Source organism: Tamandua tetradactyla, chromosome 6, assembly GCF_023851605.1.
Source record: "Tamandua tetradactyla isolate mTamTet1 chromosome 6, mTamTet1.pri, whole genome shotgun sequence".
Classification (NCBI taxonomy): domain Eukaryota; kingdom Metazoa; phylum Chordata; class Mammalia; order Pilosa; family Myrmecophagidae; genus Tamandua; species Tamandua tetradactyla.
Window position 1 is genome coordinate 153,073,749 of NC_135332.1, and position 25,879 is coordinate 153,099,627.

Below are 25,879 nucleotides of genomic sequence, written 5' to 3' on the forward strand. Positions count from 1 at the left end.
AAATGCACTAGTCAAAATATAAATTTTGTACCAAATAAACATTTTTTGCTTTAGTCTCACACATAAGGTGACATTTTAAAATATTAATTACCATCTATTTTCAGCATCCTGCAGTAATGACATTCCTTTGTCCTTCCTCATGCAAAAACATTTTTACAATTTGTACATTTAGTCTCTATTATTATACACTCTAGGCATTCCTAGATTATACCATCTCAGTCTTTAACATCTATCTTTCTTTCTGATTTCATCTATGCCCCCAGCCCTCCTCCTTCTATCATTCTCACATGCAGCTTCATTCAGTGTTTTAACATAATTGTATTACAGTTAGGTAGTATTATGTTGTTCGTTTCTGAGTTTTTGTATTCAGTCCTGTTACACAGTGTGTATCCCTTCAGTTCCAATTACCCAATATCTTACCCTATTTCTATGTCCTGATGGTCTCTGTTACCAACTGAAGTTTTCCAAGTTTATTCACTAATATCAATTCATATCAGTGAGAGCATACAGTATTTGTCCTTTTGTTTTTGGCTAGTCTCACCCAGCATAATGTTCTCAAGGTCCATCCATGTTGTTACATGCTTCATAAGTTTATTCTGTCTTAAAGCTGCATAATATTCCATCGTATGTATATACCACAGTTTGTTTAGCCACTCGTCTGTTGATGGACATTTTGGCTGTTTCCATCTCTTTGCAATTGTAAATAATGCTGCTATAAACATTGGTGTGCAAGTGTCCGTTTGCATCTTTGCCCTTATGTCCTTTGAGTCATGAAGGTGGAAGGTAAAGCAAACTGCACACTCTGTACCAATGGTACAATGGTGTTGCCAGGTCATATGGCAATTCTATATTCAGCTTTTTGAGGAACCGCCAAACTGCAGTTGCACCATTTGACATTCCCACCAACAGTGGATAAGTGTGCCTCTTTCTCCACATCCTCTCCAGCACTTGTCATTTTCTGTTTTGTTGATAATGGCCATTCTGGTGGATGTGAGATGATATCTCATTGTGGTTTTGATTTGCATTTCTCTAATGGCCAGGGAAGTTGAGCATCTGTTCATGTGCCTTTTGGCCATTTGTATTTCCTCTTCTGAGAAGTGTCTGTTCAAGTCTTTTTCCCATTTTGTAATTGGATTGGCTGTCTTTTTGTTGTTGAGTTGAACAATCTCTTTATAAATTCTGGATACTAGACCTTTATCTGATATGTCATTTCCAAATATTGTCTCCCATTGTGTAGGCTGCATCCTTTCTTTTTAAGTTAGATTCCACTCATGGTCTGTCTGGGGTGTTGTTTCAGAATTGCTTCCAATATCTACCACACTTGACTCTCAAACCATCATCCTTCCTTCTCCAGTTCTTCTCCTACTTGCTGTACATCTCTTCTTTAAAATCTCAAGATCACAAAGGATTTCTTTTAGCCTGCTTTTCCCAAATGATAGAGCCACTCATTTTACACTCACATTTCTAAGGAAAGCATCCTTCATTCATCATTACACTTTGATCCTCCTAGGGAGAAAATCTCACAGAGTTTGCAGTTTGCTTTACCTTCCACCTTCATGACTCGAAGGTTTTCTGGCTTCTTCCTTGTTGATAAAGAAGAGAAAAAACCTTACAAATGAAAACTCTAATAGGGAACCCTGTTTATATTCTTATAATGTTTTTTTGTGAGGGCTAGTGTATGGATTACATTTTTTGCCCAATAATTCTGCCTACCTAAATTTAATCTTTATAGCATCATCACTATTATACTATTATAAAGGCCAATATTTTTGACTGCTTACCATAGATCAGGTTTTATTTTCACTACTTTATATTAATTTTTAAATAGACGTGACAATCCTATGTCATAATTTTTTTACAAATAGAAATGAAAGGAAAAAGTGGATAGATATGTTGCTCGAGGTCATAACTGTTAAGAAGCACTAGAGCCAGGATTTGAACCAAGGGTCTTTACTATATTGCTTCATCTAAATAATGACAATGTCAAAAATATGGTCATTATCTTCTTTTCATAATGGTCTGGAACAGAAGTTAACAAATTATAGGTCACAGGCCACATAAGCTCTTTGCCTGTTTTTACAAATAAGGTTTTATTAGAACACAGCCATGCCCATTCATTTATGGAGTCTCTGTGGTTGCTTTCATACTACAACAGCAGAAGTGAGTAGTTACAACAGACTGATGGTGCACAAATTCTAAATATTTACTATCTGATTCTTTAATAGAAAAAAAATTGCTGAAACTAGTCTACCAAAAAAAAAAATTCCCACCCATCTAAAACTAAGAATAACTGGTTTCTGGTTCTGGCTTTGCTAATAAATATATATTCTCAAGTAAGTCATGTAATTTTCATAAGTCTTTATGAAATATAGTATCTCATACTTTATAATAGTATCTAATAGTTTGTACATTGTGGAAATGCATAAGTCATGGCCCACTCTAGAAAATAAAGGCCATTCCAGGTGATTCAATAGGAAGAATTTAATATGAAGTATAATTACAGTGGAGTTAGAAAAGCTGAAAGGCCAAAAAAGGTAGTGATGAAGCAAGAACAAGATGTCACTGTTGTCCCTACAGGACTAAGAAAAGAGGAGGTGCTTCCAGAGTCCAAGGGTGGGCTGGTCCATTAGAGCTGTAATGGAGAAGGAACCACGGCCAAATATACCATTTAAAGGAATGGGGAGGTGAAATGCTCTAAATTCTCTCTTCGTCTCTCTTCCTTAGGCCTGCCAGTGCTGCCATTGACCAATTGAGCCAGAAGCTTGTTGGCAGGGGGTCAAATACGGCATCTTAAGTAGAAATACTTTGTTAATATCAAAGTTATGCACATATATGTATGGTAGTAGCAAGTTTTTAAGAAACCACTAAACTGTTTTCCAGAGTAGTTGTACCATATTGCATTCCCAGAAGCAATATAGAAATGATAAAGTTTTTTTTTGTTTTTTGCATTCTTGCTGGCATTTGATATTGTCACTATTTTTAGATGTGTAGGGATATCTCATTGAGGTTTTAATTTGTATTTATCAGTAGGTAAGGATGTTTAATTAACTTTCCATGTGCTTTTTTGCCATCTGCATATCTTCTTCAGTGAATTGTCTATTCATGTCTTTTGTCCATCTTCTGATTGGATTGTTTGTGTTTTTTGCTTATTTGGTTTTTTTCAATCTATGTGTTTCTATCTTTTAGGTATGTGTGTGTGTTATCCTGGTGTAAAGTAGAACATTTTTCTTTCCTACCTTTCTGTTATTATCTGCAAAGTTTATGACTCTGATTGTGACATCTTCATATTCCCATTTATAGTAAATTAAATCTTCCTGATGGAAATAAAAATAATGAATACAAATTCACTTATTACTGATTTGTAGGTTGTACAAACCATGATAATGATGGTGATAATTGTCAGAATTTTTAAGTTGTATTTGCCCAGCATAGATTCAAATACTTAAAAAAAATATCACTTTTGAGTGGACTAGTCAAGCTTATTTAGAGATTTAAGCTTATTTTCCTTTTTTCATAAGGTCTAATTTTTACATATAAGTAACATGGCTTAACACTATATATAGATGTGTGTCAGCCAATTCAGAACATTATATATATATATATATAATATATATATATAAAATTTTTAATTTATATTTTTACAAACACTCCTCCTTCCGCCCCTTCCCTACCCCAGTGACTTCTAATCTGCTTTCTGTCTCTGAATTTGCTCTTACTAGTCATTTCATATAAGCGATATCATATAATTTTGGTCCCATATGTCTTGATTATTTCACTGAACATAATGTTTTCAAGGTTTTTTCCATGTTGCATCATGCCTCATAACTTCATTTTTAATTAATGCTAAATTATATACCATGTGTGTATGTACCACATGTTGTTTACTCATTCATTTGTTGATGGACACTGGGATTATTTCTAGTTTTTGGATATTGTGAATAATGCTGCTTTAAACATAGCTATATAAGTATTTGTTTGCAGCCCTGTTTTCAATCTCTTTGGGTATGTATCTAGAAGTGGGATTCCTGAGTCATACTGTTTAGCATTAAGTGTTTGTTATAGATACTAGATACTAGTCCTGCATTGCCATTAACAAATGTTTCCTCCAGTCTGTAGCTTGTCCTTTCATTCTCTTAATAGAGTCTTAGGGTATGAAGTCTAAGAACAATTTGCCTAGCCTATAGATCCCAAAGATATTCTCATCTGTTCTACTCTAAAAGGTTTACAGTTTTTATGTTTTACATTTAAGTTCATGATATATTTACTGTTTTTTTAATGTGTAATTAGAGAAGTTGTAGATTTATAGAAAAATCATGTAAAAAGTACAACATTCCGAATACCCCTCCCCCATTATCAACACTTTGCATTAGTGTGTTGTTACAATTGATGACAGAATATTATACTTGTACATTAACTATACTCCATAGTTTATATTGGAGTATATTTTGTTTTCCCATATACCACACTATTATGAACACCTTGCACTAATGCACTTGTTACAATTTATGAAAGAACATTTTTATAATTATGCTAACAACTCAAGTCCATCATTTACAATGAGGTTTTGTGTGCCGTACAGTCCTATGTTTTGTCTTTTAATTTTTTTCTGGTGACATATATGACCTAAAATTTCCTCTTTTAACCATTTTCACATATATGTTTCAGTGATGTTAATTACAGTCACAATATTGTGCTACCATAATCACCATCCATTTTCAAAATTTTCCTATCAACTAAAATAGAAATTCTGTGCAAATTAATCATTGACTTCCCATTCCCTACACCCAGCTCTCCCCTGGGGAACATATTTTAGATTCTAACTCTATGCAATTGCTTAAACTAATATTCATATCAATGAGATCTTAGAATATGTGTCCTTTTGTTTTTGGCTTATTTCACTCACCGTAATGCTGTCAAGGCTCATCTATGTTGTCACATGAACCAGAACGTCATTCTTTTTTTTTTTAAACATTTTTATTGTGAAGTACAATATATATACAAAAAAAAGGAATGAATTACAAAGTATATTTTAACAAGAAATTTTAGGGCAAATTTCAAAGTATGGTATGGATTACAATTCTGCCATTTCAAGGGTTTCCCTCTAGCTGTCCCAAGACACCAGAGACCAAAAAGAAATAGCAATATAATGATTCAGCAGCCACAGCCATTTGCTAAATCCTGTCCTCTCTGATACAACTCCTCCATCTCTTTTATTTATTTAAAAAAAAAATTTTGAGAAATATCCACACATGTACAGTCCAACCATGTTATGCAATGGCTCACAATATCATCACATAGTTGTCTATTCTTCACCATGTGTTTAGAACATTTGCATCATTCTAGACAAAGAAATAAAAAGAAAAAAAGAAGACTCATACATCCCATATTCCTTAACCATCCCTCTCATTGACTCACAGTATTTCAATCTACCCAATTTTTACTCTTTACTCCTCCTAATGTTTATGTATTTTTTATCCTTTTTAAAGAATTACTCATCTGTTCATACCCTGGATAAAAGAAGCATCAGACACAAGGTTTTCACAATCACACAATCACATTGTAAAAGCTAAGTCATTATACAATCTTCTTCAAGAATCAAGGCTACTTGAACACAGTTCAACAATTTCAGGTGCTTCCCTCCAACCACTCCAATACACCATAAACTAAAAAGGGATATCTACGTAATGTATAAGAATAATTCCAGGATAACCTCCTGACTCTATTTGAAATCTCTCAGTCACTGAGAATTTATTTTCTTTTATTTCTCCCTTCTCCCTTTTCGTTAAGGCTTTCTCATTCTGATGAAGTTGGGTCCTGGCTCATCCCCAGGAGTCAGGTCCCACATTGCCAAGAAGATTTACACCCCTGGGCATCATGTCCCACTTAGGGGTTAGGGCAGTGAGTTCACCTGCCAAGTTGGGATAGAGAGAAGGGCCAAATCTTAGCCACAAAAGAGACACACTGGCAGTGACACTAAGGCATATTTACCAGTAGTCTTAGCCTCTCCTTTACAGGAATAAGCTTCATAGGGGTGAATGCCAAGATTGAGGGCTCAGTTTATTGGATTTGTTGTCCCCACTGATTGTGGGAGTATCAGAAACTCATCAGATGGGTACGTTTAATATTTCTTCCTTTCTCCCCAGTCCCCAAAGGGGACTTTGCAAATACTTTTTTATTTTCTGCCTAGATTACTCTTGGATATATTAGGGCATCACACTAAGTACAAACCAACAAGATCACCTGCCCTATTCAAGATTCCATGTAATTATGCTGTTCAACTAAACTGACCATACAAGTTAATTAGATAATGAGATACCAAAAATATTAATTTTGCACCAGATAAAACTCTCTCCCTTTAATCTTGCACAGAGGTTGAAGTTTGAAAATATGGACAATATTGTCCTTTACCCACTATTTTAATTTACCTTAGTCCTATCCAGATCAGCTTCATTCATATCTCTAGACAAAGTCTGGTCACGTTTTCAGCCTTTTAGACAGTTGCTGAATGGGGTAAGGCTGACCTTCATAGCTTCAGCGCTCTGACTCTGAATCTCAGGTATCACGTAAATACCCTAAGTTCAGGGAATGACCAAGTTATATACAAATAGCTCAGGATCTCAGAATTTAAAAATATCAGTTACAACTTCTGAATATATGCGACTGCAGTGAGAGCTTACAATCTAGGAACCTTTATAGTAGGTCCTGTGCTGTTTTGAATCTGTGGTGGACCCCAGAAAAGCCATATTCTTTAATCTTTATTCAATATTGCTGGCTGGGAGCTTTTTGATGGTTCCCATGGAGATGTGACCCACACAATTGTGGGTGGTAACTTTTGATTAGATGGCTTCTGTGGAGTTGTGATTCCCCCATTCCAGGTGGGTCTTGATTAGTTTACTGGACTCCTTTAAAAGAGAAAACATTTTGGAGACAGTCCCTTTTAGAACCACAAGAACCACGACAGCCCAAGCAGCCAGAGACCTTTGAAAAACATCCCTAGGGGGATGAAACCAGAAGCCTGGACAAAAGGCTAGCAGACATTGTCATGTTTACCATGTGCTTTTCCAGTTGAGAGAGAAATCCTGAACTTCATTGGCCTTTCTTGAGTGAAGATAACCTCAAGTTAAGTGCCTTTTTTTGGACATTTATAGACTTGCTTTAATTGGGACACTTTCATGGATTTAGAACTGTAAACTTGCAACTTAATAACTTCCCCTTTTAAAAAGCCATTCAATTTCTGGTATATCACGTTCTGGCAGCTAGCAAACTAGAGCAGATTTTGGTGTTGGAGAAGTAGGGTGCCGCTGTGGTCTGCAAATACTAAACTTGTTGGAATGGCTTTTTAAATGGATAAGGGGAAGATTTTGGAAAAGCTTGATAGAGGAGGCCTAGAATGCTTTAAAGAGACTGTTGATAGAAATGTGGATTCTAAAGATACCTCTGATGAGGCTCTAGACAGAAATGAGGCACGTTATTGTAAACTGGAAAGAAGGTGATCCTTGTTTTAAAATGGCAGATAATCTGCAAAAATTGACTAGTGACTTTGGTTGGAAGGCAAATTTTAAAGGCCATGAACCTGGATATTTAGCAGAAGAGATTTCCAAGTTAAATGTAGGAGGTGCAGCCTGGTTTCTGCTTGCAGCTTATAGCAAAATGCAAGAGGAAAGAGATAAGCTGAGAACTGAACTTTTAGGTACAAAGAAACCAGAAATTATTTTTCTGGAAAATTCTGGGCTTCTAGGAAGGGAGACACCAGAGAATAGTGCCCCATGTGAGGATTTAACCAAATGTGGAACCAGTCAGCCATTTCAAAAAAAGCCATGATTGGAAATGGAGTTATCCAGGAAGGATTTGTGTGAACTCCTTCTGTCTGATGGGCACTATCCTTGTTTACTACTTAGAAAGCCAACAAGAGTGCTGTGGGATCTATATAAAGAGAACCACTGCCAGTTGGGACTGAGAGGGACAGAGAAGGGACCCATTGGAGGAAAAATAACTTTAAAGGCAGAACTATAGAAGCTAAAGTCTAGAGTCAAGAAACCTCGGACCAGGAGAGCAGACCCACCCAAGTACTTGGAGAGGGTGAGTTTGCCCGGAAGGCCACAAGGGTGGGCCTTCCTTCTCCTTGCAGTGGGAGAATCCTGCTGCCTCAAGCCTTGGAGAGGGTGGAGGACGTTTCTTAGGGGTGGGGGTGAGCCTGGCTGCCCCAATGGAGAGGTTGAGCATCTGCCCCAAAGATGGAAGATAGCCCAGGTGTAGCCTCGAGGGTAGAGCTGAGAAAAAGGTAGTCTCCCCAATGTCCCCCAAGATTGCATTCAGAGAGAGGTGGGCCACTGTGTAGGCTCTTGGAAGGGCCTTGTAAAGGGTAGGACTGCCATTTCCTAAAGCCCCAAGGATTAATGACTCTCAGACTTTGAAATCTAATGGAGTTTGCCCTGCAGGTTTTCAAAACTGTTTGGGCCCTGTAACCCCTGTGTTCCTTCCAATTTCTCCTTATGGAAACAGAATTATTTATCCTATGACTGTCCCTCCCTTGTAGGTTGGCAGTAAATAACTTATTCTGAGTTTTACAGATCCAGAGCCAGAGGAGAATTTTGCCTTAGGACAGATCATGGCTGTAGCTGACTGAGATTTTGTACTGTTTCTGACTTCATATTGCATTTGTTTTGCTACTGAAGTGCTTTAAGGCTTTCTGATATGGTTATAGAATGAATGTATTTTGCATTTGGAAAGAATATGTATTTTGGGGGTCCAAAGGGTGAAATGTGTTGGTTTGAATCTGTAGTGGACCCTAGAAAAGCCGTGTCCTGGGTGGGCCGCGGTGGCTCAGCGGGCAAAGTGCTTGCCTGCTATGCCGAAGGACCTCGGTTCGATTCCCGGCCCCAGCCCATGTAACAAAAACGGAGAAACAGAATACAATAAAACAAGAAAATGTTTAAAGATGTTTCCCTTTCTTCCTTCCTTCCTTCCTTCTATCCTTCCTTCCTTCTCTCTGTCTTTCCTTTAAAAAAAAAAAAAAAAAAAAAAAAAAAAAAGCCGTGTCCTTTAATCTTCATTCAATATTACTAACTGGGAGCTTTTTGACTCTTCCCATAGAGATGTGACCCACCCAATTGTGGTTGATAACTTGGAGTTGTGATTCCACCCATTCCAGGTAGGTCTTGAATAGTTTTCTGAACTCCTTTAAAAGAGGAAACATTTTGGAGACAGTCCTTTTTAGAGCCATGAGAACCATGAGAGCCCATGCAGCCAGAGACCTTTGGAAAACATCCTCAGGGGAGCTTTATGAAACAAGAAGCCTGGAGAGTAAGCTAGCAGACATTGCCATGTTCACCATGTGCCTTTCCAGTTGAGAGAGAAACCTGAACTTCACTGGCCTTTCTTGAGTGAAGGTAACCTCTTATTGGTGCCTTAATTTGTGCATTATTATTGACTTGCTTTAATTGGGACATTTTCATGGATTTAGAACTGTAAACTTGCAACTTAATAACTTCCCATTTTAAAAAGACATTCAGTTTCTGGTATATTGCATTCTGGGAGCTAGCAAACTAGAACAGGTCCCAACCTGATAACCTATGCTCTCAACTTCAATTTTCTGAGTTTGTGTATTCTAATTAGTCCATATGAGTGAGGCATGATAATATTTGTCTTTTTGTTCCTGATATTTCATTCAACATACGGTACTTTAGTTTAATTCCCCTAGTTCCATGCCTCACAACTTCATTCCTTATTCTAGTCACCCACTAGTCCATTGTATGCAAACACCGCAGTTCCCTCTTCCATTCCTTAGTTGTTGTACCCTTATGTCACCTCCATCCATTGCAAAGCATGATAACTGCCACTGTAAACACCAGTGTACCCAATTTCAGTTCCTCCAGGTATATACCTAGCAACAGAATTGTAAGATTATGGCAACCCCACCCCTAGCCTCCTGTGGAACCACCAGTCTGCCCACTGGAGGGGCTGTACCTCTCAGCTTCTCTTATCCTTTTATCAGTTGGTAGACTGATGTTGCTTCCATCTTCTGACAATTGTTAATAATGCCACTATGAACATTAGTATGTAAATAACTGTTTGATTATATCTCCTTTCAATTCCTTTGTGTTTATAACTAATAGAGGGATTGCTGGGTCAAACGGTAATTTTATACTCAGCTTTTTGAGGAATTGCCAAACTGTCTTCCACAGTAACTGCACCATCTTACATTCCCTCCAGAAATGAATGATGAATGTTCTTATTATTCACATCTCTGCAACACTTGAATTTTCAGTTTTTGTAATAGTAGCCATTCTAGTGGATGTTAAATGGACTCTCACTGTGGTTTTGACTTGCAGTTCCTTAATAGCAAATGATGTTGAATATTTTTTCATGTGCTTTTTCGCCATTTGTATATCCTGTTTGGAGTGGTGTCTATTCAAGTGTTTTGCCCATTTTAATTGTGTTGTTTGTCTTTTTTGTTGTTGAGTTATAGAATTTCTTTATGTATCCTGGATATTAAACCTTTATTAGGCATGTGGTTTCCAAATATTTTCTCTCATTGAGTAGGCTACCTTAAAAATTTAGTGATAAAGTCCTTTGCTGCACAAAAGTTTTCAAATTTGTTGAGATCCCCTTCATATAATTTTTTTTCTGTTGCTTGTGCTTTCAGTATAAAGTCTGGGAAACCATTTGCCTAACACAAAATCCAAAAGATGCTTCCACACATTTTCTTCTAGTAGTTTTATAATCCTGGTTCTTATATTTAGGTCTTTGATCCTTTTTGAGTAAATTTTTTGTATATGACATGAAGTAGGGGTCTGCTTTCATTCTTTTGCATATGGATAAAAAGATCATTCTTTCCCAATTGATTGAACTTGGGAGCCTTTGTAAAAATCAGTTGGCCATGGTGGGATAAGATGGTAGCATAGTGAGGTGTGGAATTTAGTTTGTCCTCCATAGCAGCTAGTAAATAGCCATGAATGAATGGTACAGAACAACTGCTGGGGGGAAATCAGTGACTGAACACACAGCTTACACCAGTCTGGACCAGGTGGAATGGTTGAGATCCCACACAGAACTGTAAGTCCCCCTAGCCATGGGGTCTAGTGCACCTTACTGATGGGCATGGAAGGCTGATTCCCTGAGGGGAAAGGAAACAGATTTTATTAGCAGTGAGGGCTTAGCTCAACTAAGTTCTAATTGTGGAGTTAATTAAAAAATTCTGACTATTGAAAACAGGCCCCCATCACAGATAAACATGGGATAAGCACTAAGGAGCTAGGATATTTTTGCCACAGCAAAGAGGGGGTGGAACTAATGGGGAAAAAAAGAGACTTTTTGAGTTGGGCAGCTCAAAATATTGGAAAAGGTCTGGACCCCAAGAAAAGGGGGCACGTAGAGCCTGGAGGTACATAAAGCCATGTACCAACTCAAGCTCTTGATTGGCATACCCAAGGAGCAGGGCTCAAACTCTGAAAAGATTTTTTTACTATTTTTAAAATTTCTTAAACAACTCATTACATAGAAGTGAAAGCACTCTCAAGCTCCAGCACTGCCCCAGACAAGGACAGAACTAAAGCATGTCTAAGGGATAAAGTAACTACTTAGGTGAAAAGGGTTAATTCCCTAAAGGGCATATGTTCTCCAAGAAAAGGGGATGTGGGGCCCAGATCAAGTAGAATCCCTCCTTCAAGGCATTCAGGCCCCAGGGATTGGAAAACAGAAGCAATCAAAGTCCACCTACTACCTCACCTCTGTCTCAACCACACCAATGGCAGGGAAAGTCTGCTAAAATTAAAGGTGCTGCATCACTTTAAGCAGCACTTTAAAGTATCCCACTTTAAGGTGTGATGCTGTGGACAGACAAGCACCACAAGCTGGGCAGGATAGGAAAAGCATAGTCTAGAGGCTTCATAGGAAAGTCTGACAACCTGCTGGGTCTCACCTTCAGGGAAAACACCATAATTAAATGCAATCTAGGGCATGAGATCTTGTTGGTTTGTACTTCATGTGATGTCCTGATAGATCCAAGATCCAAGAGTAATCTGGGCAGAGAATAAAAAGTATTTGCAAAGTCCCCTTGGGGGACTGGGGAGAAAGGAGACAATATTAAACTTCCCCATGTGAGGAATTTCTGATATTCTCACAAGCAGTGGGGACAAGTTAAATCAGCTGAGCCCTCAATCTTGGAGCTCACCCCTATGAGGCTGACTCCTGCAAAGGAGAGGCTAAACCTTCTGGTGATTATGCCTAAGTGTCACCCTGGAGAGCCTCTTTTGTTGCTAAGATGTGGCCTTTCTCTAAGCCAATTTGGCAGGTGAACTCACTGTCCTCCCCCCTATGTCGGACATGATTCCCAGGGGTATAAATCTCCCTAGCAATGCTGACTCCTGGGGATGAGCCAGGACTTGGAATCATTGAAATGAGAAAGTCTTCTTGACCAATAGTAGGGAAGAGAGAAATGTGACAAAATAAAATCTCAATGGCTGAGAGATTTCAGAGTTGGGGAGTTATCCTGGATGTTATGCTTATGCTTTATATAGATATCCCTTTTTAGTTTATGGTGTATTGGAATGGCTAGAGGGAAGTATCTGAAACTGTTGTTCTGTGTCCCAGTGGTCTTGGTTCTTGAGGGTAACAGTATAATGATATAGCTTTTACAATGTGACTGTGTAGTTGTGAAAACCTTGTGTCTAATGCTTCTTTTATCCTGGGTATGGGCAGATGAGTAAAAAAAAAGAATAAAAAATAAATAAGCAATAGGGGGAAATAAAGGGCAAAAATCGGATAGATTGAAATACTGTTGGTCAATGAGAGGGATGGGTAAGGGGTGTGGGATGTATTAGTTCTTTTCTTCTTTTAATTTCTTGTTCTGGAGTGATGCAAATATTCTAAAAATGATCATGGTGAAGAATACACAATTATGTGATGATATTGTGAGCCATTGATTGTCTAAATGGTTGTACTGTATGTGTGTGGATATTTGTAAAAAAAAATTTTTAAATCAATTAGCCATAGATGTAAAGGTCTATTTCTGAATTCCCAATTCAGTTCCATTGGTCTAGTATCTATCCTTATGTCAGTACCATGCTGTTGTGACCTCTGTAGTGTTGTAACAAGCTTTAAAGACAGGAAGTATGATTCCTCCAACTTTGTTCTTTTTCAAGATGTTTTTAGGTATTCAGGGTCCCTTAGCCTTCCAAATAAATTTAATAATTGGCTTTTCCATTTCTGCAAATTAGGCTGTTGGAATTTTGATTGGGATTGGTTGAATATGTAAAGTAACTGGTTAGAATTGACATTTAATTGATATTTAGTCTTTCAATCCTTGAACTCAGAATGCCATTCCATTTATTCAGATCTTCTCTGATTTCTTTTAGGAATATTTTGTAATTTTCCTGTACCAGTTCTTTACATCCTTGGTGAAATTTATTCCTAGATGTTTGATTCTTTTTGTTGCTATTGTAAATGGAATTTTTTTTCTTGATTTCCTTCTTAGATTATTCATTACTACTGCATACAAACACCATTGAGTTTAGCATGTTGATCTTGAATCCCACCACTTTAATGAATTCATTTATTAGCTCTGGGCTCTTCATTGTTAATTTTTGGGGACTTTCTACATAAAGTATCATGTCACCTGCAAATAGTGAAAGTTTTACTTCTTCCTTTCTGAAATAGATGCCTTTTATTTCTTTTTCTTGCCTCACTGCTAGAGCTAGAACTCCTAGCACAATGTTGAGTAACAGTGGTGATTGTGGGTCCACGGTGTGGTTCTTGTTCTTTTCCAGATCTTAAAGGGAAAGCTTCGAGTCTTTCACCATTGAGTGTGATGTTAGCTGTGGGTTTTTCATTTACAGCCTTTGTCATGTTGAGGATGTTTTCCTCTATTCCTATCTTCCAGTGCGTTATTAGCAAGAAGAGATACTAAATTTCATCAAATATCTTTTCTGGGTCAATTGAGATGGTCATGTGTTTTTTTCCTTTACTTTGATAATGTGGTATATTACATTAATTGATTTTCTTGTGTTATACCACCCATGCATATCTTGGATAAAGCTCACTTGATCATGGTGTATAATCCCTCAATGTGCTGCTGGACTCAATTGGAAAGGATTTTTTTTGAGGATTTCTGCATCTATATTCATTAGAGAAATTGGTCTGTAATTTTATTTTCTTGTAGTGTCTTTATCAAGCTTTGGTATTAGGGTGTGCTGGTTTGAAACTTTTATGTACCCCAGAAAAGCCATGTTATCCAATCTTGTGGGGGCAGACTTATTGCTGGGTAGGACTTTTTCTTTCTTTTTTTTTTTTTTGTATGCTGTATGATGGGGTCACATTTCATTCTTTTTCCATGTAAGTATCCCATTATTGAAGCATCGTTTGTTGAATTATGGCTTGTTTGTTTGCTTGCTTGCTTGCTTGTTTGTTTTGGGGAAGTTGGGTAGGACGTTTTGAGCAGGTTGTTTCCATGGAGATATAACACTGTCCATTCAAAGTAGTTTTTAACCCCACCTATTGGAGTCCTTTAAAAGGAAGATATTTTGGAGAAAGCACAGATGCTTGGAGACAAAAAAATGTCCTGGGAGATGCTAAGCTAAGAGATGAAATCATAGACTTTTCCCTGGAGAAGCTAAGAGAGGACCTGGAATCAGAAACTGAAAGCAATAAACCAGGACCAAAGACCAGCAGATACCTGCTGTGTGCCATCCCAGCTGACAGAGGTGTTCCAGAGGCCAGCATCTTTTCTTCAAAGTCAAGGTATCAACTTATTGATGTCTAATTTGGACATTTTCATAGCTTAGAATTGTAACTTGTAATTTAATAAGTCCCTTTTGTAAAAGCCAGTCCATTTCTGGTATATTACATTCTGGCAGCTTTAGCAAACTGAAATGTAGTGTGATGCTGGCCTCATAGAATGATTTAGATAGTGTTCCCTTCTGTTCATTTTTTGGAGGATTTTGCACAGGATATGTATTAATTCTTCCTGGAATGATTGGTAGATTTCCTATGTGAAGCCATCTGGTTCTGGACTTTCCTTTGTTGTTTGGTTTTGATGGCTGATTCAATTTCTTCACTTGTAATTAGTCTATTGAAATCTTCTATTTCTTCATGAGTCAGTAGAAGTTGTTTATGTCCTCCCAAGGAATTTCTCCATTTAATCTAAGTTGGCACGTAGTTGTTCATAGTATCCTCTTATTATCATTTTTATTCATGTGGGTCAGTAGTGATATCAGAAATACACTCTCATTTCTGATTTTATTTGCTTTTGTCTTCTCTCTTTTTTCTTTGTCAGTCTAGCTAAGAGTTTGCCAATTTTATTAATCTTTTCAAAAAGCCAACTTTTTGTTATTGCTCTCTATTTCATTTGTTTCTGCTCTAATCTGCTTGCCTTGGATTTAGTTTGCTCTTCCTTTTCTAGTTCTTCCATGTGTGAAGTTAGGTCTTTGATTTTAGCTCTTTCTTCTTTTTTAAATTAGGTATTTAAGGCAATAAATTTCTCTCAGGACTGCCTTTGCTGCATCCCTACGTTTTGATATATTGTGTTTTCATTTTCATTCATCTCAAGATATTTAGTGATTTCCCTTGTAATTTCTTCTTTGGCCCACTGATTGTTTAAGAGTATATTATTTAACTTCCATATATTTGTGAATTTTTTCAGTTCTCTGCCTGTTGTTGATTTACAGATTAATTCCATTATGTTCAGAGAAAGTGCTTTGTATAATTTCAGTCTTTTTAAATTGATTGATACTTGTTTTGTGACCCAACGCATGATCTATCCTGGAGAATGTGCTTAGTGCATTTGGGAAGAATGTAGGTACTGGCATTTTGGTGTGGAATGTTTTATATATCTGTTAGGTCTAGTTCATTTATCATATTCTTTAAGTTGTCTATTTTCTTATTGATCTCCTCTCTATATTTTCCATCTATTTAGGACAGTAGTGTATTGAAGTTATTTCAATACACTACTGTTATTTTAGAGGTATCTATTTCTCCCTTCAATTTTGCCATTGATTGTCTTATATATTTTGGATCACCATCATTAGGTACATAAATATATATATGATTGTTATTTCTTCTAGGTGAATTGACACTTTTTATTAATATATTGTGCACTTCTTTTACTCTTATAACAGTTTTTGACTTACAGTCTATTTTGTCCAATATAGAATAGCTAACCCGGCTCTTTTTTTTTTTTTTTTTTTGGTTATTATTTGCATGGGATATCTTTTTTCCATCCTTTCACTTTTAACCTATTTGTGTCTTTGTATCTAAGGTGAGTCTTTTGTAAAGAACATATAATTGGATCATGCTTTTTAAAAATCTATTCTGTCAACCTGTGGTCTTTTAATTGGGGAGTTTAACCATTAAAATTCAATGATATTACTACAAGTGCAGTACCTATTTCAGCCATTTTGTCCTTTGGTTTTTATATTTCATATCTTTTTGCCTCTCTTTTACTTTATTGCAATCTCCTTTTCTGTACAGTTTATCTTTCATGATGTATCTGACAGATCTCTTTCTCCTTTCTTATTCTATATATTTAAACTACTTTCATTGTGATTACTCTGTGTTAGATTACACAACCTACATCTGAAACTTACTAATTTGAAAAGATATGTTTCAATAGTATATGTGTTCTTTTGTTCCATATCCCTCTGTTCCCCCTCTTTATGTTGCTTTTATTCCACAATATCTCTATAGTTTGCATAGCCATTAACAGGAAATATGCCTTTTTCTTTTTCAATTGTGTTCAGACTCTTGTAGGCATAAAATAGTAGATTTATATATTGAAGATTCGCTACAATTAAGTTTTGTTTTTACGCTTTTAATTACCTTTACTGAAGATCTTCATTGTTCACATAACTCCAAACTACTCTGTCCTGTATTTTCCTTTCATCCTAAAACCTCCCTTGAGTAATTCTTGTAGGACATGTGTTTTGTTGATGAATTCTGTCAGTTTTTGTTCATCTATAAATATTTTAAACTCTCCCTTATTTAAAGGACATTTTTACCAGATAAAGAATTTTTGGTTGGTCGTTTTTCCTTTTTCAGTTCTGTAAATGTATCATACTTCTCCCTTCTCCACTCCATAATTTCTGAAGAGAAATCAGCACTTATTTTTACTATGGTTCCCTTGTTATGATTGTTCTAGTTTGCTAGCTGCTGGAATGCAATATACCAGAAACAGAATGGCTTTTAAAAAGGGGAATTTATTAAGTTGCTAGTTTACAGTTCTAAGGCTGAGAAAATGTCCCAATTAAAACAAGTCTATAGAAATGTCCAATCAAAGGCATCCATCCAGGGAAAGATGGTTCCTTGGTTCAAGAAGGCCGATGAAGTTCAGGCTTTCTCTCTCAAGTGAGAAGGCACATGGTGAACACAGTCAGGGCTTGTTTCTCAGTTGAAAGGGCACATGGCGAACACAGCGTCATCTGCTAGCTTTCTCTCCTGGCTTCCGGTTTCATGAAGCTCCCCAGGAGGTGTTTTCCTTCTTCATCTCCAAAGGTCACTGGCTTGTGAACTCTCTGCTTCATGGTGCTGCAGCATTCTCTGCTCTCTCGAATCTCCTTCATTCTCCAAAATATTTCCTCTTTTATAGGACTCCAGACACTTATCAAGATCCACCCAAATGGGTGGAGACATGTCATCACTTAATCCAGTTTAACAACCACTCTTGATTAAATCACATCTCCAGGGAGATGATCTGATTACTCTTTCAAGCATACAGTATTGAATAGGGATTATTCTGACTTTATGAAATGGGATTTAGATTAAAACATGGCTTTTCTAGGGGACATACATCCTTTCAAACCAGCACAATGATGAATTGCTTTTCTCTTGCTTTTTTGAGAATTATCTCTTTATCTGTGGCATTTGACATTCTGATTAATATGTGTCTTGGAGTGGATCTATTACAATTAATTCTATTTGGAACATGTTGTGTGTCTTGTACATGTATATTTATGTCTTTCATAAGAGTTGGGAAGTTCTCATTTTTGCTCCTTTTCCCTTCTCTTTCTGGGACATTCAAGGCATGTGTTTGTGTGTTCCATGTTGTCACTCAAATCCCTGAGATTCTGCTCATTTTTTCCCTGTTTTTCTGTCTTTATACTTTCAATTTTCCTGTCTTCTAGTTCACTGATTTTTTTCTTCTGCTTGTTCAAATCTGCTATTGTATGCCTCTAGTTTAAAGTGTCTTCTCCTGTGCCATCATTGCCATGTGTTTCTTTTGAAACTTTCAAGTTTTCTTTATACCAACACATTATCTTCTTAGTAGCCTTTAGCTCTATATCCATATTTTTTCATTTTCTTGAATTGAATTAGGAGATTTGTTTGAATTTCTTTGATCATTTGTTTCAAATTATCTGTCTCCTCTGAAGTTTTAATTTGTTCCCTTGACTGAGCATCTCTTCCTGTTTCTTAGTATGGCTTGTGCTTTTTTCCCCAATATCTGGTCATCTGATTGTTTTCATTAGTTTTTAACTCTGAAGATCAGTTTCCTGTTCTTGTTTAGGATTTTATTGTTAATTGATGTTGTGTTAAGGCTCTTTTTTGATGCTTGGTCCTACTTATTCTGGATCATTAGAGTGGCCCCTGTTTCACTGTTCAAATTTTCTCAGCTCTTGTTCATCTGCTTTTTTGTTGTTGTTGTTCTGTAAATGCCTTTTAAGATTGCACTTTTTGTGCAGTTGTTTCACCTTCATGTGAAAGCTTCCTTTCTTTTGTTCGTTCTCTGGGAATCTTGATCTATTTTGTGTGCTTGTGAAGACTTTTCTCCCCAGCTCCTGTGATTTGTTTAAACTCTCTGCCTCATCCCTCTTTTCCTTCTGCTTTTCAGTCCTAGGACCTGTCCTTTTTACAGTAGTTCAGTCCCCCCCCCCCCCCTTTTATCCTGTGAGGCTTTTCTGCCTTCAGTTTCTTCCTGTTTAGGGTATCCTATGCCTAGAGACCCAAATGGGGTCAAGACCCAATTGACCAAAGGTTGGTCAATCCAGAAACGTCCATTTGTGTTTATACAGTCCCACCAACAGAGACTTGATTGAATATGTGCACCTCTTGGCAACACTTGTGCCACAGTTTCTGTCTTTTTTTTTTTTTCCTGGGGGTCTATTGTATGCAGCACTCCTCAGCTGCTTGCACTCTGCCCTACGTCTCTGACTTGAGTCCCTGTGTTTGGATATGTGTGGTGTTCTAACTCACTTCCATGAGTGGCTCTGTAATCTGCATCTACCGGGAGGGACCCAGGGCCATGCTGCCTCTGCATAACTCTCAAACTGCATATGGTTGAGTGAGGGGGAGGGGTCTAGACTGGCAGGTCTTGGAAGAAAATCTCCTCACTGACATTGGTGGTTGTTTTCCTTTCCCTTTGATTCAGTATTTGTGGAGTCTATTTTCTCCAAAGTTCCAAACAAGTAGAATTTATTCTTTTATTTGTTATCTTTGAGGGTAGATTTTTCTAGGAAATGTCTTACATCACCGTATTGATAACATCCTTATGCTATATTTTGAATTAATTCTTATATAAGATATGAGACTTAGATTGAGGTTCATTTTTAAAAAAATGTTTGCTTATGGATACCTAATTGTTCCAGTATCGTTGTTGAAAAATCTATCTTCCCTCCACTGAATTACTTTTGCACCTTTGTAAAAAATGAGTTGGGCATATTTGCATTGCATCTATTTCTGGTTTTACTGTTTTGTTTCATTGGTCTATGTCTGTCCCTCTGCTGATAGCACACAGTCTTGATACTTTAGTTATATAAGAACTCTTAACTTGGATTGAGTTATTCGACTCATTTTATTCTTTTCTGAAAAATTATTTTTGTTTGTTTCCCTTGCCTCTCTACAGAAATTTTAGAGCAATCATGTTTTTATATACAAAAAATCTTGATCGGATTTTGGTAGGAATTTCAATAGATCTGTTTATCAATTTGGGAAAATTGACATTTTTATTATGTTATTGAGTCTTCTCATCTATGATTATAATATGTGGTTCCATTTATTTTGATCTTCTGTATTTCTTTCATCAGCCTTTTGTAATTTTCATCATATAAATCCTATACACAATTTGTTAATTTCTATATAAATATTTCTTTTTTTAAAGTAAATAATATTGTATTTTTAATATTGGTATTCACTTGTTCACTGCTACTTTATAGAAATGCAATGAATTTTTAAATGTTTATCTTGTGTCCTGCAACATTGCTGAACGCACTTATTAGTTCTAGTAACCTTTCTGTAGTTTCCCTGGGATTTAATAAGTAGACAATTATATCATCTGCAAATTGGGACAGTTTTACTTCTACCTTTCTTGTCTTTTTGCTTTTCTTTTTGTTGCCTTGTTGCATGGGTGTGACTTCCAGCACTATGCTGAGCAAGAACGGTGAGAGCAGACATTGTTGCCCTGGTCCTGATCCAGTTGAGGAAGTATTCAATCTTTCCCAAGTAAGTACAAGATGATCTACAAGGTTTTTGTAGGTATTTTCTATCAAGTTGAGGAAGTTACCCTCTATTCTTATTTTTTTCCGAGAGATTTTATCATGAAGGGTGTTGAATTTTGTTAAATGCTTTTTCTGCATCAATTGATATGATCATTTAAGTTTTTATTCTTTAGCCTATTGGTGTGGTGGATTATGCTAATTGATATTTGAATATTGAATCAGCCTTGCTTCCCTGAAATAAACCCCACTGGGTCTTCCTGGTGTGTTATTATTTTTATATATTGCATGAACATTCTTTGAAGGATTTTTGCATCAATTTTCATGAGACTTATTGGTCTATACTGTTTTTATTTTTTTCTGATTTTAGTATCAAAGTAATACTAACTTCATAAAATGAATTGGGAAGGGTTCCCTTCTCTTCTATTATTTTAGAAGAGATTTGTGGAATTGGTGTTAAGTTTTCTTTGAACAATTAATAGATTTCTTCAGTGAAATCATCTGGGCCTGGAGATTATATTTTGAGAAATTTTGTTTCTAATAACTTTAAGTTTAAATGTCCTAAAGCTAGTAAATGATCTATTTATAATCATGAGTGAGTTGTGATAAATCTGTGTTTTTCAAAGCAGTGATCCATCACTTCTCAGCTTTTTGGCCAAGATCAAGTAGAGTATTAAGGCATGGTTCATTGTCAAGTTTATGCATGTAGAATTATTCTTAGTATATCCTTATTTGTCTTTTGATGTCTGCAGGGTCTGATGATGACCTCTGTTCCATTGCTGATATTGAAAATTAGGGTCCTATCTCATTATCAGTCTTTCTACAAATTTGTCAGTTTTATTGAGCTTTTCAAAGAACCATCTCTTTATTTCATTTGTTTTCTCTATTGCTTTCCTGCTTTTAGGTTCATTGACTTCTACTCTTATCTTTATTTCCTTCCTTATTCTTGCTTTAGGTTTATTTTGCTTTTTATTGTCTAGGTTCTGATGTTGAAGCATAGATTATGGATTTCAGACTTTTCTTCTTTTCTAACACATTTATCTAGTTCTATAAATTTCCCTCTCAGAGTGCATTAGCTATGTCCCACAAATTTTGATATGTTGTATTTTCTTTTTTTTATTAAACTTTTTTATTAATTAAAAAAATTAAACAAAAATTAAGATATCATTCCATTCTACATATACAATCAGTAATTCTTAATATCATCACATAGTTGCATATTCATCATTTCTTAGAACATTTGCATCGATTTAGAAAAAGAAATAAAAAGACAACAGAAAAAGAAATAAAGCGATAATAGAGAAAAAAAGATTATACATACCATACTCCTTACCCCTCGCTTTCATTTACCACTAGCATTTCAAACTAAATTTATTTTAACATTTGTTCCCCCTATTATTTATTTTTATTCCATATGTTCTACTCTTCTGTTGATATAGTAGCTAAAAGGAGCATCAGACACAAGGTTTTCACATTCACAGAGTCTCATTGTGAAAGCTATATCATTGTTCAATCATAGTAGCTAAAAGGAGCATCAGACACAAGGTTTTCACATTCACAGAGTCTCATTGTGAAAACTATATCATTGTTCAATCATCATCAAGAAACATGGCTACTGGAATACAGCTCTACATTTTCAGGCGGTTCCCTCCAGTCTCTCTGCTACATCTTGAACAACAAGGTGATATCTACTTAATGCATAAGAATAACCTCCAGGATAACCTCTCGACTCTGTTTGGAATCTCTCAGCCATTGACACTTAGTCTCATTTCACTCTTCCCCCTTTGGTTGAGAAGGTTCTCTCAATCCCTTGATGTTAATTCTCAGCTCATTCTAGGGTTTTTCTCAGTCCCTTGATGCTGAGACTCAGCTCATTCCAGGATCTCTGTCCCACGTTGCCAGGAAGGTCCACACCCCTGGGAATCATGTCCCATGCAGAGACGGGTAGGGTGGTGAGACTGCTCATCATGTTGACTGGAGAGAGAGGCCACATCTGAGAAACAAAAGAGGCTCTCTTGGGGGTAACTCTTAGGCCTAAATTTTAAGTAGACTTGACCTATCCTTTGTGGGGTTAAGTTTCATATGAACAAACCCCAAGACTGGGGGCTCAGCCTATAGCTTTGGTTGTCCACACTGCTTGTGAGAACATAAAGAATTCAACTTGGGGAAGTTGAGTTTTCCCCCGTTCTCACCATCTGTTGATGGACATTTTGGCTGTTTCCCATCTCTTTGCAATTGTAAATAATGCTGCTATAAATATTGGTGTGCAAGTGTCCATTTGTGTCTTTGCCCTTAAGTCCTCTGAGTAGATACCTAGCAATGGTATTGCTGGGTCATATGGCAATTCTATATTCAGCTTTTTGAGGAACTGCCAAACTGCCTTCCACAGTGGTTGCACCAATTGACATTCCCAACAACAGTGAATAAGTGTGCCTCTTTCTCCACATCCTCTCCAGCGTTTGTCATTTTCTGTTTTGTTGATAATGACCATTCTGGTGGGTGTGAGATGATATCCCATTGTGGTTTTGATTTGCATTTCTCTAATGGACAGGGACGTTGAGCATCTCTTCATGTGCCTTTTGGCCATTTGTATTTCTTCTTCTGAGAAGTGTCTGTTCAAGTCTTTTTCCCATTTTGTAATTGGATTGGCTGTCTTTTTGTTGTTGAGTTGAACAATCTCTTTATAAATTCTGGATACTAGACCTTTATCTGATATGTCGTTTCCAAATATTGTCTCCCATTGTGTAGGCTGTCTTTTTACTTTCTTGATGAAGTTCTTTGATGCACAAAAGTGTTTAATTTTGAGGAGCTCCCATTTCTTTCTTTCTTTCTTCAGCGCTCTTGCGTTAGGTGTAAGGTCTATAAAACCACCTCCAATTATAAGATTTATAAGATATCTCCCTACATTTTCCTCTAACTGTTTTATGGTCTTAGACCTAATGTTTAGATCTTTGATCCATTTTGAGTTAACTTTTGTATAGGGTGTGAGATACGGGTCCTCTTTCATTGTTTTGCATATGGATATCCAGTTCTCTAGGTACTATTTATTGAAGAGACTGTTCTGTCCCAAATGAGTTGGCTTGACTGCCTTATCAAAGATCAAATGTCCATAGATGAAAGGATCTATATCTGAGCACTCTATTCAATTCCATTAGTCAATATATCTATCTTTATGCCAGTACCATGCTGTTTTGACCACTGTGGCTTCACAATATGCCTTAAAGTCAGGCAGCGCAAGACCTCCAGCTTCGTTTTTTTTCTTCAAGATACTTTTAGCAATTCAGGGCACCCTGCCCTTCCAGATAAATTTGCTTATTGGTTTTTCTATTTCTGAAAAGTAAGTTGTTGGGATTTTGATTGGTATTACGTTGAATCTGTAAATCAATTTAGGTACAATTGACATCTTAACTATATTTAGTCTTCCAATCCATGAACATGGTATGCCCTTCCATCTATTTAGGTCTTCTATGATTTCTTTTAACAGTTTCTTGTAGTTTTCTTTGTATAGGTCTGTTGTATTTTCTTTTAATTCAGTTAAATGCATCTTTTTATTTCTATTTAGACTAATACTTTGGTCTATGAATTATTTAATACTATGTTTTTATTTTCCAATTATTTGGAAATTTTCCCATTATATTTCTGTTATTGATTTCTATTTAATTTCATTGTCTTTGGAGAATGTACTCTGTAGGGCTTCAATTCTTTTAACTTTGTTGACTTTTGTTTTATGGCCCAGGATATGGTTTATTTTATTATGTGTCTGAAGGCACTAGAAAAGAATATGTATTCTGATGTTGTTGGATGGAGTGTTCTATAAATGTCAATTGGAATCTGTTTGTTGATGATGTTGTTGAGTTCTATATTCTTGTTGATTTTCTGTCTAGTTGTTCTACCAAGTGTTGAGAGAGGTGTTGTAGTTTCCACCTATAATTCTGGATTTATCTATTTATCCTTTCAATTCTATCAGTTTTTAGTTTTTGCTTCATATACTTTGTAGCTCATTGTTTGATGTATACACATTTGGAATTGTTATGTTTCCCTAAGGGATTGACCCTCTTATCATTATATTATGTCTTTCTCTATCTTTGGTAATTTTATTTGCTCTGAAGTCTATATGGTTTCTTTCAATTAAAGTTTTCCATCCTTTACTCTCAACCTCCTTAAATCAGTATATTTGAAGTGAGTTTCTTGTAGAAAGTATATAGTTGGGCCATGTTTTAAAATCTAATCTGTCAATCTTTATCTTTTAAATAGTTTATTTAGATCATTTATATTTAATGTAATTATTGATATGTTGATACATAAGATGCTATTTTATTTTTTGTTTCTTTGGTTGTTCTTTCAGGTTTTGGTTTGTCTATTTCCTTTTTCCTGCATCCTGTGAGTTACTTGAGTAATTTTTAGAATTCCATTTTTATCTTCCTATAGTGTTTTTTTTTTTTTAGTATATCTTTATAGAATCTTTGTACCATAGAAATTACTGTATGTATACATAACTTACTCTTGTGGTGTTGATATTTGACCAGAGTATTGTAGAGAAACCTTTCCATCCTTTATGTCCTTTTACCTTTTCCATGTACAATATAATTTTTAAAATATTTCCTATTTAGAAATGTAAATACTTTACATTTAGAACATCAGAAAATATTATATTTTTTTCTTTAACTGTGACACATAGCTTAGAAAACTCAAGAGAAGGAAATCTTATACATTTACCCATATCTTTGTTTACTCTATGCTTTTTTCCTTCCTGATATTCTGGAGTTCCTTCTTTAATAATTTATTTTCTGATTAGAATACTTCTTTTAGTCATTCTTTCAGGGTAAGTCTTCTGATGACAAGTTTTCTTAAATAGGCTTCATCTGAGAATGTCTTGATTTCTGAAAGATGTTTTCATTAAGTAAATGGTCTGGGTTCATATATTTTATCACTTGAAAATGTTATGTCACTTCCTATGGCCTCTGCTATTTCTGATGAAGAATCTGCTGTCATTCAAATTGCTTTTTCCTGATAGGTAAGGTGGCATTTCTCTCTCACTGTTTTCAAACGTTTTTCTTTGTGTATAGTTTGTAGAAGTTTGACTATAATCTTGGTGTGTATTTCTTTGGACTTATCTTGTTTGGGGTTTGTTCACCTTCTTAGATCTGCAGGTTTATTCTTTTATAAAATTATTCTTCAGCCATTATATTGAGTACTTTTCCAGCCCTACCCTCTTTCCACCTTTATTTCTTGGACTCCAATGGCATTAATATTAGATATTTTGTTATAGTCCCACAGGTCCCTGAGCCTCTGTTATTTCTTTCCCAGTATATTTTCTTTTAGCTCTTCAGATTGAGTAATTTCTCTTGCTCTATCACCCAGTTCACTACTCTTTCCTCAATCACCTTGTTCTTCTGTTGAGTCCACTCATTGAGCTTTTTATTTTGGTTACTGTATCTTCCAGCTCTAAAATTTCCATTTGG